Source organism: Hippopotamus amphibius, chromosome 3, assembly GCF_030028045.1.
Source record: "Hippopotamus amphibius kiboko isolate mHipAmp2 chromosome 3, mHipAmp2.hap2, whole genome shotgun sequence".
Taxonomy (NCBI): domain Eukaryota; kingdom Metazoa; phylum Chordata; class Mammalia; order Artiodactyla; family Hippopotamidae; genus Hippopotamus; species Hippopotamus amphibius.
The window spans coordinates 118965778-118983607 of NC_080188.1; positions in this window are offsets into that span (position 1 = coordinate 118965778).

Here is a 17830-nt window from a genome sequence, read left to right on the forward strand (position 1 = left end):
GGCAAGACAAATATCAGCCAAAGGGACATCTCCCTTCCTTCCTCATATTTTCATTCAGTACAACTTTACTGAGCACCTACTGTGTGCCAGGTGCTGTGGTGGGCCCCAGGAATAGAGGGCTGGGTTAGGAACCCACCACTGGTTCATGAGGACAGATAAAGAGACAACTTCCAATGGAGATGGCCAGATGTAGAAAACAAGAGAGGTGTGTGTAGGAGGCCAGAGGTGTTAGGGGCTTGCTCTTCAGAGAGCCAGGGAAAGTCTGGGGGTAGGGACAATTGGGGGGCTTTGACTTTAGTCTAGCCATCCCTCCCTGACACACACCCCTAAGCCCTGAAGTTCCCATGTGTGTGTAGATCTGCCATATGTCCATGATTATGTGTGCCTTGTCCATTTGAGATGACACTGGATTACGAACAGCTTGAAGAGAGTGAAAGAGGACCAGTTTCAAAGCTGATAAAGGGGGAAAGTTGAGAGCAGAACTGGTATTTTTTTAACTATAAATATCATGATCTGGGCTTAATGGAGACAAGTAAACAGTTTTTCAAACTCATTATCCAAATTGTCTTCATGGAACCATAAGCAATGTCTCTCTGTTGGTGAGAAACCACCAATAAGAGTAAGAGTAATAGCTCTGGTTAATTATATATGCCATTTCACTGTCTCCCTATGAGCCCTTGTGAGGACATGACCCCCATTCTACAGATGAAGCAAGTCTCTTCCTCTCTTCTGGCTCCAGTACAGGAGTCAGGTGCATAGTAGACCCTTAAGAAATACATGTTGAATAAATGAATGAATGAATTTGTAGATGCTTCCACTAGGACACACTGCTGCATCCATGTTGGTAGACCTACTGTGTTAGCAGGGCTTACAGTCATATCAACCAGAAAAAGTCAGGCTTTGCTTCCCTAGACGAGCCTAGGGCCTGGGACTGGAGCTTTATCTCTTAATGAGCCCAGTGTTCTTCAGGTTCCGCATTTGTAGGCTGTGCTACCAACATGAGGATAAATCCTGATCTTCATCAACTTATTTTTTTGGCCACATCGCACAGTGTGTGGTGTCTTAGTTCTCCAACCAGGGATCAAACCCACGTCTCCTGAATTGGAAGTATGGAATCTTAACCACTGGACTGCCAGGGAAGTCTCAAAGTCTGACCTTCAAAGCAACAATCTTCTTCCACCTACCGATTTTGTGCTTTACCCATTGCAGACCAAAGATATTTATAGCCACCAGTGACAGAAAAGGTGGAAAAAACAAGACTAAACAGATCTTGAGCACTTCTTGAAAGAGTGTATATTGGTACAATCTTCTCAGAGATGATGTTCTTAAAATATGTATGGTCTTTGTCCCAACTATTTTGCTTCTCAGGTTTGTGCTAAAGAGTTGATCAGAAGTACCCAAAACTTAAATAACAAGGATGTAGTCCTCAGAGTTTCTTAGAAAAGGGAAAATCTGGGACATCCTAAAACCCATTAAATATAAAGTGTCCACAACATAGGTAGGCCAACACACAATTGACTGCATTAAAATTGTGTTTTAGGAGAATATTTAATGTTAGGAGAAATCATTCCAATATGACAATGAGAGAAAAGAACAGAATACAAAACAGCATGATCCCAGGTTTGCAAAGCACATGAAGGACAGTGCAGTGTTCTCACCAAGCATGTACATCTTGGAGATTTTCTACCTGAATTCAAAACCCGCCTCTGTCGCCTACCAGTTATGTGACCTTCATAAGTTCATTTCTTGATGTTGGTTTCCTGTTGTGTAAATATGTGATAAGGATGGTTTCTCCCTCGCTAATCATCAGGAAAATGCAAATCACATGACAGTGAGATAGCATCTCACATCTATTAGCATGGTCATTATCATAAAACAAAATATAACAAGTGTCAAGTGTCAAGCAGGATATAGAACCCTGTGCACTGTTGGTGGGAATGTAAAGCGGTGTAGCTGCTGGGGAACATAATGGACATTCCACAAAAAAATTAAAAAGAGAATTCCTATTTGATCCAGCAAACCCACTTCTGGGTATTTTTTCCAAAAAACTTAAAATCACGATCTCAAAAGGATATTTGTCCTGTTGAGGTAGGAGATGGATGGGCCCATGGGCTGGTCAGCTGGTATTTTTCAAGTGGAGTCAGACCGAAGCTTTGTTGTCACCCAGACACTCCAAGGACAAAGCTAGTGGCAGAGGCTCAGCTCTGCTGAAGTAAAGAGATAAGGTGCCTACTCCTGAGTTCAAGGAAAACTTTCCTGTCTGCACATGCCTAGGTAGATTCCTTGATATCAAAAAGGGAGGGGACAACACCCCATTGTATGTGTGGACATGCACACATAGGACTCTGCAGTGGGATCCATCTTAGCAACAATTTGTGCACGCATCATGGGGAGGGCGCTGAGGCCAGGAAGTGTGAAAGAAGAAACAAGATATTTGGCCAAATGTAAACAAAGACCCTGAAGGGCTGTCCTATATAAGTAAATTAAATCACCTCTTTACTGCACTCCTTGTTCAAGACACCCACACTCCTCCCTGGGTGTGTATCTGTGCTTATTTTCTGACTTACTGTGCTCCTGCTCATTAGGGAGGATGCCCATACCCTTTCTCTCAGGGTGTGTATTTCTGCCTTCCTTCTGTTTTAAATAAATATACCGCTTATCTTTGTGCTCTCCCATAGGTTGTTGTGTCTAATAACAAACTTTATTCCAGTTTGTACAGTTTTTGCCTCCTTGAAACATTCTTGCTTTCAAATGGAGTAAAGTGCTGGGACCACTTTGTTTTGAACCTCTAGCACCAGTGGTCTAGCAGTTAGAATTCCTGCTTTTTCATCCAGGCTACCCAGGTTCAATTCCGGGGCAGGGAATTAAGATCTGTCTTCAGGACCACTCACTGCTGACTCGCCAAGATCACTGTCATGTACATTGCAGCATCATTTGCAGTAGACAAGATGTAGAAACAATTTACATCCATCAACATTTGAATGGATAAAGAAAATGTGGTGGAGACATAAAGTGGAACATTATTTGGCATTTCAAAAATGTTTATTTATTTATTTGGCTGCACCAGGTCTTCTTTGCAGCCCGTGAGATCTTCTGTTGTGGCCTGCGAACTCTTCGTTGTGGCATGTGGGTTATAGTATCCTGACCAGGGACCGAACCCAAGCCCCCTGCATTGGGAGCACTGAGTCTTATCCACTGTGCCACCAGAGAATTGCTTTTTATATATTTAATTTGTTTCAATGGATTTGATGTGATGTTAAAATTCTCCCACTTTTGGCTTCTTCAAATGGTTTCCTAAACATTTCGTCTGGCCACCAGTGGTCTTTGAAAGCCCTGAACTTACTGATCCGTCAAGATCCCCAGGCTCATCTTGGGCATTTCTTGTCCCAGCCCTGAAATCAGCCATCTCTTCAAGAATCTCTGGATCCTCTGGTAGGAAATGATATTTAGAGGCAACAAGCTAGGCCTCAGGATAGTCACTGTTATCAAGATGCCATTGCTTCTAGGCTTTTCAGTGGTCAGAGCCGTGCGGTACAGAGTTTCTTTTAAAAAAAGGAAAATAATTAATTGCTACAAACTTAAACTTCAATTCAAGTTTTACTTAAACTTTTTGGTTGTATACTTAAATCTCTTTTCTCTCTTCCATTGAAAGTCTCACTTCACAACAACATTAGCATTAATTACTTACTTGTTTCACCTATAGCATACATATGATACTTTCAAAACAAAGGCATTATAACCAAACATAAGGTGTTGGATAGAGTTTCAGATTTCTTTGTTTTTATGTTTTTGGCATTGTTTTAAAGGAAGGGTGTTTTTATTTGTTTGTTTGTCTTTGTCCTTAGAAGATATCCCACTTTGAATGTGGAGTCAAACTTCTTCATTTTAAAGCCACTTAAGTACTGTTTTGTTCTGGCAGCTATGCCACCAGCTTGATAGAATTAGGCTCATTGTCTTAGTTCTCAACAGATGTGTTTATTTATCTATTTTTTTGATTCTGTAACACATTTACATGGTTGCAAAGTCAAAATATAAGGCAAGAAAAATCTCACTTGTGTCCCTGTCCCTGCCCCATAAATTATGATTTTTATTAGCTTTTCTTATATTCTTCCACTGTTTTGTTTGAAATTAGACACATATATGTATGGAAAAGCAACAAACTATAGGGAGTTTTCTGGTGCCTCTTTTATAAAAAACTAAATAGTATACCCTGAAGATCTCATCCATTCCACATATCCCTCCATCCCCATTTTACCCAATGGTTCACATGCCTTATGCCTTATTCAAAACTCCCCAGTGGATGGTCACTTCAGGTATGTTTCTAAACTTTACTTTTACAAACAATGTTGCAGCAAATAGCTTGTACATATGTCTTTTTGTATTTTTGCCACTTTATCTTTGGGATAGATCCCTACAAGTAGAATTGCAGAGCTAAGTGGTATTTGTGTGTGTCATTTGCTAGATGCTGTCAGATCCCCTATGTAGGGATTGAACTACAAAAACTGAAGTTTAACAATGCGCAAACATGAGTAGGAAGCCACAGCTGCCATCTATCGCCCACCTGGTGACCTGGCCAGCCTCCCATTTTTCTACCCAAGGAACAGGCCTGGATAGACATCACCCAGGAACACCTGGGCCCTGGGAATCCTGGAAGGAGAATAAAACTCCATCATCTTTACTTTGTCTGGAATAACAGTTTAACAGCTATACTATTCATCTCAGTCTGAGTAAGAGTTCTGAGTGGTCTTTTCTGTCTTCTTTGAGAGATAAGATCCTTCAAAATTATTTCTCTCTATGTTTGGTTTGGTAGACAAAATGTTTCAAGGCATGGATCGTATTGGGTAATTAAATCAGATGCTAAGCAAGTGAACATTATTAAATGCATTGATGTACAGGACCCTGGTGATCTTTCTTTACAAATGGAAGTAAAATTAACATGGTTAAGATGCATTCAGTCTCTTACTCATTCAACCAACATGAATTGAACCCCCTCTCAGTCACCTCTGTACTCCCAACTCTAGGCAAGAAATAAACACCTGCACAGCCTGCAGGCTAAATCCAGCACAGAGTTATTTCAGGCTTGGCTCCCATGATGTTTTGTGAGGAAAAAAAAAACATAGTTTCTATCATTTAAAATCAGGTAATTTTTCATAAATATCCAGACTTCTGACTTCACTTGAAAAATTGGCCAATCAGGCTGCTTTCCAGCATGGCAGATGCTGGTTGGAGCTGAGGAGAGGCTGTCCACACTGGTAGGGCATGTGCTGCCTGACCCATGTCCATGATGCCTGCCCAGCTTTTCCTTTCATTTGTCTTCCTCCTGGGCCATGGGTATGTGATAACTGCCCTAGACCGCTAGCTCCCTGAGGATAAGGACCACCTGTGTCTTACTCGACATTGACTTTCCACCATGTAACCAAGACCCCTGAACACAAATTCCTCTGTATATGTTTCTTGGATGATATGAAGTATCTTGTGGATGCATGCATCACTGTCTTTCAATACTGATATGTTGCAAATGTAATAGTACTGTAGCCTAGGTTTTTGATGCAGATTGGCATCATAAGAGACCGTGATCTGTGCCATCTGTTTCCCTACCTAAAGCAACTCACTCATTTTTTACTGGGCTGCCCCTCATGTCTTCATTTTGCCATCTGACCTCTTTTCCTCCTAGCAATTTACTCTCCATTGAACACAGCAATGCACATCTCATGAAGTTTCTGGGAAGCCCCATGAGATCATGAATGTCAAGCATGCCCCCAGCATTTACTTTTATCACATTAGTAGCAGTGTTTTTTCTCCAAGTAGGCAAGAGATTTCCCACTCTAAGTTAGTCCATACAGTTCAATTTGGTTTTGCAGCCAAGCCCCATGAAAGAGTAGAAATCTCTGTATTCTGAGAATTTTCTAAGTCCAGCCCCCAAGGACACAAATGGAGGTAAAGATTTTATCGAGAGGTTCATATTTCTTATCAAATCCATTAGTGGCCTAAAGGGGACAATTAGGGCAGGTCAGAGCAAGTATAACTAAAAGTTCTTGGCCACCACTGCATGCTGTTTCCTGAGTAATTGCAGCCGGGAAAGTAACATGAAGTGGCTTGGGATCCTCAGGCTGGTGGCCTTCTGAGAGTGCCTAGTCATGTAAGTATAGGGACTGTAAGTGGCATCATCTCTCTTTCTGGTGTTTTTCTTGTCCTCTTATTCTTCCACCCAAAAGGTTTAGAATAGAATGCAGCCATTGCCTGCCAGTCCCTCTCTCTCTCTCTCTCTCTCTCTCTCTTTTAATTAATTTAATTATTTATCTTAAGCTGCATTGGGTCTTTGTTGCTGAGCACGGGCTTTCTCTAGTTGTGGCAAGTGGGGGCTATTCTTCATTGTGGTGCACAGATTTCTCATTGTGGTGGCTTCTCTTCTTGTGGAGCAGAGGCTCTAGGTGCATGAGCTTCAGTAATCATGGCGTTGGTCTCAGTAGTTGTGTCTCATGAGCTCTATAGCACAGGCTCAGTAGTTGTGGCACACGGTCTTATTTGTTCCCTTACATGTGGGTTCCTCCAGGCCCAGGGATAGAACCTGGGTCCCCACCATTGGCAGGTGGATTCTTTAACACTGTGCAACCAGGGAAGCCCTTGCCTCACACTCTTAAAGTACAACTCACACTTATTTACGAGTACCTTGCCATGGGCACCATGGGATCCAAGATTCTTGAGGTTGGCCTTCAGGGTTGCACAAGTCTGGCAACTCCTTGGAATTGTTCACTGCAAAACCTCTGCAACTATAAGTGTGGTCATATGGAACAGCATTTCTCCTGTCTTTACTTCTAGGTCTTTTCTCTGTTCTCTCTCCATTTCTGTGTTAATGTGTCTGTGTCTTCATCTCTGCAACTCCCTTTGTTTCTCCATCTCTTTGACTGTCCCTGTGCATGCAGAACTCTCTGAGTTTTTTTCTTTCTATTTTGACTCTCCCTTGCTTCCCTAGCCTCTTAATTTCCTAATGTAAACTCCATCTCCTGGCTTCCTCTCTCACCCCTTTCTTCTGCTTGAGCCCTGGGGAAAGAACACTGAGGCTACTTCTAGGCTGTTTTACCTCCAACAAACAGTGTGACCACAGTCAAGTCACAAACTTCCTGCATTTCAAATTCTCACCTGTAAAAAAAAGATATTGATCTCTATTCTAACTGCATGCCAGAGCTATTTGGCAAAAGATACAGTGGCATGGCAATAGCAATGGCAAAGGATGTCATTGGCAAGTCTTCCTACATATCAGGTGCATTATATCCATCATTTCATTTAATACCCACAACATTCTATATAAGGGATGGGGGTTATTGTATTCCACCTTTTGACTGATGGGGAAACTGAGACTCCAAATGGTCATACAACTTACCCAAGATTACACAACAGAAATTGTATTCAAAGTGAGGTCTTTGCCGTGGTCTTTCCATGGCGTCCTGATAAGAACATGACACTCATAAACATTCCTGGAAAATACACAGCACCATTACAGTTTAAGGTAAGACAGTCATACAATAACAAGGACAGCTGATTGCTGCCCCTTCTTAGTTTCCTTTTCACAATGCTACATGAAAGTATCCCTTCAAAGAAGGTCAAGACCATGTGAGAAATCTGGGAGAAAAAAACAAAACAAAACAAAACAAAAAAAACCTCCTGACAAATTTCCTGGAGGAGAACACTGACAACAGGTCCCAAAATGTTGCTGATGACCAAAATACTACCCTTCACCCCCTGAAAAACCACCTGGATGTGAGCGTGTTGAGAGGATGTGACTCCACAGCGCCACCTGGTGCTCTGACCTAGCACTGGAGTTGAACTGGAGAAGTCAGGCTGGATGATGGGTCTGGGGCTCCTGCAGGAAGAAGCAACACTGGGGAACAGGGTCCCCATTTCCAGAGGAGAAGGCATTCTCATCCTCACACCTTGGTTTGTGGTGACTGGGCCCAGCAATGACAAGGGGGCAGATAAACAGCCATTTTTGTGCCAACAATATGTCATTAGTTTGGGGGAGATTGTTCTTTCTGAATTAAGTGAGCTGCAGAGTCACAGGTGAAAGGTGAGCCATGTCTGATCAAAAGATAAAGCCAACTGCACATCAAGTTTGAGACCCCAGGCAGAGGAAGATCAGCCTCCGCAGATCCAAGGACACAGAAAAAGTTACTTGGCCCTATGGCCTCTGATACCATAAAAATCTAACACTCTGGTTATTGTTATTGATTTTAAAAAAGGCCTCATCTCTCCTTCAAGAATGCATAGGCCAGCCTGAGTGATAGGCAAAGAGTAAATACCTGTCCAATAAAAGGGCCAACTGCCTGTTATAAAGGACATGGTCTGAGTTTAGAGGAACTGCCTAGGGTGACCTAGGTTTGCCACCTAGAAAAGGAAACGCTGAGGCAGGATCTCGAAAGGGAGACTGGAGAGCATCTCAAATGTAGGCACTGGGACTTTCCTGGAGGTCCAGTAGTTATGACTCTGCGCTAATACTGCACTGACATGGGTTTGATACCTGGTCAGTGAACTAAGACCTCACATGGGAAAAAAAAAATCAAATGAAGGCATCTGTCTGAGTGGAAGATGTGAGGCGGGGCAGCTGCAAAATGATTTCAAGAGATATGGGACACCTCAAGGCGGGCAGCACTCAGGGAATCAAGTCTGTCCAAGGCAGCCAGGCCTGACCTAACCACGCTTCCACGGTCCTTAGCTGGCCTACATCGGAAACATCAGCATTGGAACACGCCCTCAGGAGTTCAAGGTTGTCTTTGACACCAGCTCATCTGACATTTGGATGCACTCCACCCGCCGTTACAGTCCTGCCTGCCATGAGTACCCCCCCACCCCAGCCAATCTTATACTCCCCCTCCCACTCACTTCTCCATTCTTGGCATCTAAGTGACACTGATCACTTGTGTCTTCAGGTAAACATAAGCTCTTCAGCTCTCACTTGTCCACCAATCACCAGCTCTCAGGCCAGCCCATAAACTTGAAATACACCTATGGGAGGTTTGTTGGATTTCTTGCCTATGACACCATTTGGGTAAGTGGAAATAAGAAGCTGAGTCAGGGTTGGCCCTGGGAGTGACCACTGCTTACAGACAGATGCAGGACCAAGTAGGAGGGCCCATCTTTAGCAAAGTACCCTAATGGCTGTCCCCAGACCCCATGGCACTTGTCCCTGGGGAGACAGTGCCCATGCTGACACACAAACTCCCAGAATGGCTAACCCAGAGAGTGGCGTGGGGTGTGGATTTCCAGCTCCTTTGCCCATGATCCGCTCAAGGTTCATTTTGCTGGGAGCAGGGATAGAGGGGGAAAAAAGCACCCATTTTTCCATTCTCAGAATATGCTGGCCACTTTCCTGGTAATAATGCGTTTAATCTTGAAACAAACCCACACAGAAGGTACTATAATTAGCTCCATTACACAGAGGAGGGAACTGAAGTACAGAGAGAAAGGGCCTTGCCAAAGTCATGTGTTTGGTAAGTGGAAGAGCTGGGGTGGCCAGTCAGATTTCATGCATGTGTGGGGTATTTGGGGAGAGGATAAAAATATTCTTGGGCCCCTTGAGGTAGCTGAGGGATTCAGGCACCTGAGAAGGGAAAGCAGGGGACCACTGATGTGACAAGGGCCTGCTAAATGGGTTCTCACTCTAGGGTGCCTTTGAGAGACCAATAGAATCTATGGCCTGCCTCCCCCAAAAGAGCACTCTTTATCCTTCTCTCTCTCTCTCTCTCTCTCTCTCTCTCTCACACACACACACACACACACACACACACAAGAATATTTCCCAGGCAGAATATTGATAAGAAACCTGGCAGCGACATTGTGTAATGTGCTTCTGTCTTCCTGGGCAGCTGCAGAATCCACAATGCATTGCAATGAATTCTGTTTATTTCTGTCATCTGATCATAGTGATGCCAAAGAGAAGACTACTCTGATCTCTACTCATTTATCCTCAAGTGGGAACCATTAGATCCTGTCCTGAGTCTCCATTTTCCCACCTGTATAGAAGACATGAAATCAATTTGACTTACTTCAGATGGTGCGTGTAGGAGGAGCAGGCATTGGTGAAAATCCACAGCCCTGCACAAATGGAACCTGAATTCCTGTCCCTGCTTGGTCTAACCATCTGAGGTACACCCAGGGCACAGGCAGGCCTCAGGTCTACTCTGAGGTGCTAATGGGTCTCCACCCCAACCCAGTCCCAATCCCACCTCCCAAACCTTTAAGTGGCAACACTCTCCTCTCCCATAGATCGGGAAACTCATCCACCTGGGCCAGGCATTTGGCCTAAGCGAGAAACTGATTGGGTTCAAAATGGCATTTTTAATGGGTCCCGGGCCTGGGCTACCCCAGCCTCTCCCAGACAGGAATCACCCCTGTATTCGACAATCTGAAGACATAAGATGTCATTTCATCCTGTCTTTGCCTTCTACTTGAGCACATAGGTCTGAACTAGACAAGACCTCTCTGTAAATCAGGTGTAGGATGCTTTCAGTTGCATGGAAAATTATACGCCACCTGATAAAGAAGTTTCCTGAGAGACAGTCTAGCCCAACATAACTATGGCCCCAGGGTGACACCTGGCCCTACAACCGGTTTCTGTAAATAAACATTTATTGGAACACTACCATGCTCAGGGGCTCAAGAGCAACAATTTGGTCCAGGGGGGATGAGGAAAGAGGGAAAGCAATGGAAGGTGTCAGGATACAGGTTGGAGAAACAATTAACAGAATCTGTTGATGGATTTGATATAGAAGGAAGGAGAGGGATGGCGGGAGTGTTTACTTCCTCATTAACGTTATACCTGGAGCCCAGGATCAGCTGCACAATTGGCAGGAGCCTGTGCAAAATGAAAATGTGGGACCTCCTGTTCAAAAAGTACTTGGGATTTCAAGACAGCAATAGCAGAGTTGGGGGGCCTTGTTGAGTGTTGGTGCCCATGGATGTCACAGGTCACAGGCCTGTGAAGCCAACACTGAGTTAGCCTGAACCCAGGCCTTAGTGCCTTCGGGCCTCAGCTTCTCTGAAAAATGACAGACTACACAAAGGGGAAGCTAGACCCCTCCAGCACGGTTTCCTCCTAGGGTATATCTGAGCCCTGTTGTTGCTGGAGGGGCCCAGGCCCTCTTCAGAAGGATGAGTGATCACAGACCAGCCAGGCTGCCCAGCTTCAAATCTCTTCTGTGCCTTTCACTGATTAGTCGGTGATCAACCTTGGTTGGGTACTCAATTCCTCTGTGCCTTAATTTCCTCATGTGTAAAATGGAGACCACAGTAGTGCCACTGATGGGTGGATAAGCACAGCCCTAAGACAGTGAGTGGTGTTATTCTCCTAAAATGAGCTCTCCCTCTTCTTTCTCTCCTCAGCAGGAAGGAGAACACCAGTGTGGTGATGTTTGGTGGGGTGGACCACAGCTACCACAAAGCACAGCTCAAGTGGACACCAGTGTCCTGAACTCCCTACTGGCAGATAATCATGAACCGGTAAGCCTCTCCCTCTGAGGGCAGCCCAAGTGATGCTCACACACATGCACACAGACACATGCAGACACACACAAATGAACACACAGACACACAGTCACACACAGACACATATGCTGCCCCCACAAAGACACACATAGAAACACATAAGGAGATGTATATAAGCATACACAGCACACATATAAACATGCACATGAACACAGATACACAAAGACACACACAGACACAGAGACACACAGACACACACACACACAGATACACTTACACACAAACAGACACACAAACACAGATACCCTCACTACCCATGGCCTGATCATAATCACCCCAGGCCTCCTGAACAGGCCCCTGAACAGGGTCCTGAACAGAGTCCCGAGAGGTGTGTGCACCCGGAGAGGCCTGCACCCACTGTGCTGTGAGGCAGATGGCAGGCTTTGAGGACCCTAAACTGTGGTGAAAACAGGATCAGGGAGAATTTCACCAGCCTGAACAGGGTTGTGATAAGACGACCAACTGTCCAGGGCTATCTGGCCCCCAAAGAGTTCTTAGTACAAAAAACTACTAGTTTAAAAATAGGGAAAGTCCTGGACAAACTGGGCTAACTGGTCTCCTTAGGGAGAAGCTTACCAGCAGTGGAGAGGGGTTGGCTGCATTCTTGTGATATGAAAGTAACTCATACAAAGAGACATTCACCCTATCCATGCCACCCAACCCCCCATCCCAGGCACAGTGGGGCAGAGGCTGTGAAAGAGAGAAGCAGGAAGCTGGGATTCAGGAATGGTCTGAGAACAAGGGGCAATAACTGATGGGACTTTGTGTGATACCCTTAGACGGAAGCTTATGGGTCCTTTAGACAATCCACGGGCTTCCTGGGCATTGCCTGGCTGTGAAACTCAGTCTCTGACCCAGGTGTGAGGGCTGAGCTGGAAAACAACCTCTCCCAGGGCAGCCTGATTTCAACTCCTCAACACTCTGAGTATCTGCTGGCCCACAGAAGGTCTATCTTCACTGTGTGGGATGACCTATTATTGGTCAGAGACAATGCACAGGACTCTGGTTATTCCTCATACATTTCTTCACCTACTCAATTACTCACTTACTCATTTATTCATTCACTCACTCAACAGAGTTACATTGTGCATCCACTGTGTGCTAGGCACTTCGGTGAGCGCTCGTCCTCCTACTCTGCCATCTTGATTGTTCCTGTCTTTGTCCCTTTTTTAAAAAGTATTCTATTGAAGTATAGTTGATTTACAATGCTGTGTTAATTTCTGATGTACAGTAAAGTAACTCAGATCTATATCTATATCTATATCTATATCTATATCATCTATATCTATATTTATATCTATATCTTTATCTATATTTATATCCTATTCTTTTCCATTACAGTTTGACACAGGATATTGAATATATTTCCTTGTGCAACACATAAGCCCTTGTGTATCCATTGTCTATATAGTAGTCTGCATCTGTTAATACCAAACTGCAATCAATCTGTCCCCCACCGCCATCCCTCAGGGCAACCACATGTCTTGGCCATTCTTCTTGGATGGGTACCCCCCTTCCACAACTGCTGAGAGAGCCACTTGTTTCTTACTAAAGGATGGAAATAAACCCAAGAACCCACTGGCTCTGGGTACTGTGGGGGGTGGCATGTAAGGGATCATGCTGACTGGGTGTATTTTAGTCTCTCCCAGATTCTTAACAGCACCTGTCTCAGCAGGTTTTAAGGGGAAACAGAGAACCGGAATATGTCAGGGACCTGGACATCTTTCTGAGGCTGTATTTCTTGGTTTATGTTCAGGGAAACAACAGAATAACCCTGGCTTCTGCAGTGTAAATGCTTGTGCTGCTTCAGGAATCAATCAGGCCTACTCCAAACACACACTCACTCACACATAGGAAACTCCCTCCCAGGGATGATAATGGACTGTGTTTGGTGCTCTGCAAAGCCCTATTCTCAGTAGAATAGAGAATTCCATTCCCCATTGATACAAATCAGTGCCTCTTTTTGGGTTGGAGAGCTGCATAATAAATGGCAGGATCTAGAACCTCATCTGAACCACAAGTGAGAGGACCCCAACTCCAATCAGCTTCAAAGAAATGGGAGACTTATTGGAAAGATATGGAGGATCTGGGACACAGGAATTAGAGCAGATCCAGGACACAAAGCAACATAATCCCAGGTTTGAAGCACCTGGAAAATGGTGCAGCTTGCTTGCCAGAGAGTATATCCCGGAGCTTTCCTGCCTGGGTTAAAATCCCAACTCTGAAACCAAACAGTCATGTGACCTTGATAAGTTCATTTCTGGGCAGCAGTCTCTTATTCCATAAATTTGGGATGAGAATAGTTCCTCCCTCACTAATCATCAGGAAAATGCAAATCAAATGACAATGAGAACCATGTAACATCTATTAGGATGGTCCTTACCAAAGAACAAAGAATAACAAGTGTTGACAAGGATGTGGAGCCCTGTACACTGTTGGTGGGGATGTAAAATGGTGTAGCCACTGGAAAACACAATGGAAGTTCCTCAAAATATAAAAAGGAGAATTCTTGTCTGATCCCAATCCAAGTGGGGTTGCACTTCTGGTTATTTATCCCAAAGTCTTAAAATCATGATCCCCAAGGGATATTGGTCCTGTCATGTAGATTGCAACAACTTTTACAATAGTGAAGATAGAGAGACAATTTAGAACCATCAACAGTTGAGTATATACAGAAAATGTGGTAGCAACATACAATATCATTTGGGCTTCTTAAAAAATATATTTACTCATTTACTTGGCTGTGCCGGGTCTTAGTTGCACCACATGGATCTTCTGTTGTGGCAGGCAGGATCTTTAGTTGTGGCAAGTAAACTATTAGTTTTGGCATGTGGGAATTACTTCCCTGACAGGGATTGAACCCAGGCCCCCTGCATTGGGAGTGTGAAGTCTTATCCACTGCACCACCAGGGAATTTCCAGTCATGACTGTTTATATATTTAATTTCTTTCAATCGATTTGATGCAATGCTAAAATTGAAACTGTGAACCTCAGATTACAACTTGACCCCAGGAGACTGGGACTCAAATCCCACTAAAACCCAGAGTCTTTCAACTGAGATTGCACATCGATTTTAGGACTTAAGGAAGCTCAGGTTCTTGATGTCTCATCTCAGAAAGAATTCAGTGAGAGACAAACTCATGGGTAAGAAGTGGATTTACTTAGAGAGAAACACACCTCATAAAGAGACTGTGGGCCATCTCAGAAGGTGAGAAAGGCACCAGGCTATGGGATTGCCAGTTTTTATAGAGGTGGATACTTCCATAGGCTAATGAGTGGGAGGTGTATTCTAGGTATTAAAGGAAGAGGCGGGGATTTCCAGGAATTGGGCCATCACCCACTTTTTGATTCTTATGCTTGTTTTACTTAGGCTCAAAATCTAGTGGAAGTCGACTTGTCCGCCATCTAGGACCCATTTGGCTCTATACAGCTTATGGCATGTCCTCAGGTTATGTCATTGGTTTAAAGGTTTTGCCCTGCCCTCTACTCTCCTGTTTCTTCACCCCTCAGAGATTTTACTCCCATATTTTTATGGGAAGCAGAAGGGCAATGGTCCATCTCCTGTAACTGCTTCAAGGATTAGTAGGGCCATCAACCCTGCCAGTCAGGGAGTAAAAATGTCTGGATGCCTGATCTAGGGGCTCCAAGGGTAGGACACCTCCTTGTTTTAAGTCATTATAGTCTGGACTACCCACATAGCCATCATCCTGGTGTGGACGTGTTGTAATTGCTTCCATATCCATTCTATGAATGTCCTTGTTGAAGAAGCACATTTTGTTCCAGCATCAGAGTACAAAAGTATCTATAAATGACAGCATATTTAAAAGGCATAATTCAATATCTCATTATACTATGATTGACAAACTTGTTTACAATAACTATAATTGTGAATGATTACATTTAAATTTATAGCAAATTATTCTAGTTAAATATTTCCCTTTAAGATATCTCAGGGGCCCTCTAAAGCTCCCCACAGTTAGCTGGAAATCAAAAGGAACTTAACTAAAATTTGATATTTGGGAAGTGTGTCAAAAAGTTTTAAAACACTTGGTCAAATAAGAGCATAGTTCACTGTGAGGCAATACTTATTCCTTAACCGAAGTGACAAAAGTTCTCAAAAGCAAATACACATCATTTAACAGCAAAGAAACTCATACTATCTGTTAATTAAAGCAGCATTTAAAGAAAACATTGGAAGGAGAATCCAAATTGAGTGTTGTCCCAGCCCACTCCCCATAAAATCCATTTGCCCAACTAAATTTAATCTAATCATAGAAAATTCTGATCATGCACAATTCTTTTCAGTATTTGTTTTTCTCATTCCTGCTACTTTCTTTTACTGAAAACGAACATCTTACATTGGCTAACAGTTTTTTTTTTTTCTTTTTCACATTGGGTTCCTTTTCTGCTTGACAAATTTATTACAGAGTAAGGTTTTATTTGATCTCTAGTAAACCTAGGTATAACAGAAGAATTATACTCAACATGGATGACTCTAAAGACATGAATATTAATAAACCAACAAATTTAAGCCACCTTCAATACCAGATATCACTGATGACTTGAACCTTAAATTCATTCTGATCAGATTATTTTCTATTTTTGACTATTTACATAATCATTCAATTTCCTTTGTTAATTAAATTAGATATTTTCCAATTAATTTTGACAATACCATATATTTATAACACCAATATAAGTATATACCAATACACAAACACCAACAAACACTGAGACCACATAGTTCCTTTTCCAACGTTTCAGTTCCATATCAGATACAACATAAAACCTATCAGTTACAGGAGGTTGGATTCAAATTGGGCTTCTGGCAGATGGAACAAATCAAGGTATCATCTAGATGGCTAAAGCCTTTTTACTAGTGTTTTTAGAGAAGACACTTGGAATTTCTATTTATCTTTGAAAAGTCAAGTTCTTAATTAACTCTGTTTTTCAATTTGCATTTAAAAAGATTGAGGAAATAAGTGTTCCTGAGAACACCAAATAGGATATTTGCATCTCACAGATACAGGCAACTTCCTTCTAGTTTGCCTTTGTTTCTCCCTTTGTTTCATACTTACAAGGCTCTTGAGATAATTAGGGAAGGTTTGGGAGTGGTAAAAAGTTTGGTGGATTTTGGATTACTTTTGGAGCCACACCTCTGTTTCTGTAAAGACTACATATGGGGAAAAAGGACATTTTCTGTCTTATTTTTCAAAGAATTGGGTGGCTACCTCAATGATATTGAAGGACTGACATACCAATCTACCTATGTTGGAAAGTTTTACTTTTCCTCATTTAGGTTACAGGAGAAAACCTGTTCCAAATTTCCTCTCAGGCCCTAAATATCAGATATGGTCAGTTTAGTCAGACTAGGGGCTTCCTATTTTGGTAATCCATTTACAAACATTTTTAAGGATCTTCCATGGGTTTAAGAAATTTGCACTTTATATTTAGACACTATATAACACTTTTTTATTTAATAATCACTGGCTGATTATCTTTGGCCAAGCCCAGGACCTTAATATTCCACATTCAAGGGTCTTTACTAAGGCTTCTATTTTAGCTTCAGATTTTATCTGTTCCACTTTGCTTTCTGTTAGAATCATTTGGTGATGAGAGTGTTTCCCTTGCCCCTCAAGAAAAAGAGTGGCCCCTAACTTAGTTAATAAATCTCTTCCCTTTAAAGGGATGGGACAGTCAGGCACAAACAGAAAGGAATGTAAAAACAGCTGGCCATTGATTTTGCACAAAAGGGGTTTCCAGGAAAGTGTGCCCCTGTCTCTTCCCTGACAACCCTATTACATATTCTTTAAGACTGAAAAGGTTTCCAATTCTTTGGGTTGAGACCAAGAAGGTTGCACAGCTGTCTATGGAAAATTCTATCTAGTGGTCCACCACATCAATAATCCCCTGAGGCTCAACATTAGTTATGTAGATGGTATCTCTAGGCAGAGCCAATTTTGGTCTTGGGGCCCCACTGTCTTCTTGATGCTGATCAGGGCCCTGTGGGGCTCCTGGATGTGGAGGTTTTTGTTTGTTTGTCCCCCACTTATTTTAGGCAAGACTCCAGCCTCCTTGACCTCCCTGAGTTCCAAAGGGCAGATTCCAAGCAGTTGCTAATCAAGGGAGGGGCAGCCATGAAACCACCTGAGGCAAGATTAAAGGGACCAGAGAAGCTCATCAGATTAGGTGACCTGACCACCTAAGATGATGCACACACCCTAATCCTGTCAGAAACCACATCCCTTTGAAACTTTGCAGAAGAAAGAAGAATGCAAGACTGTTACTGCCT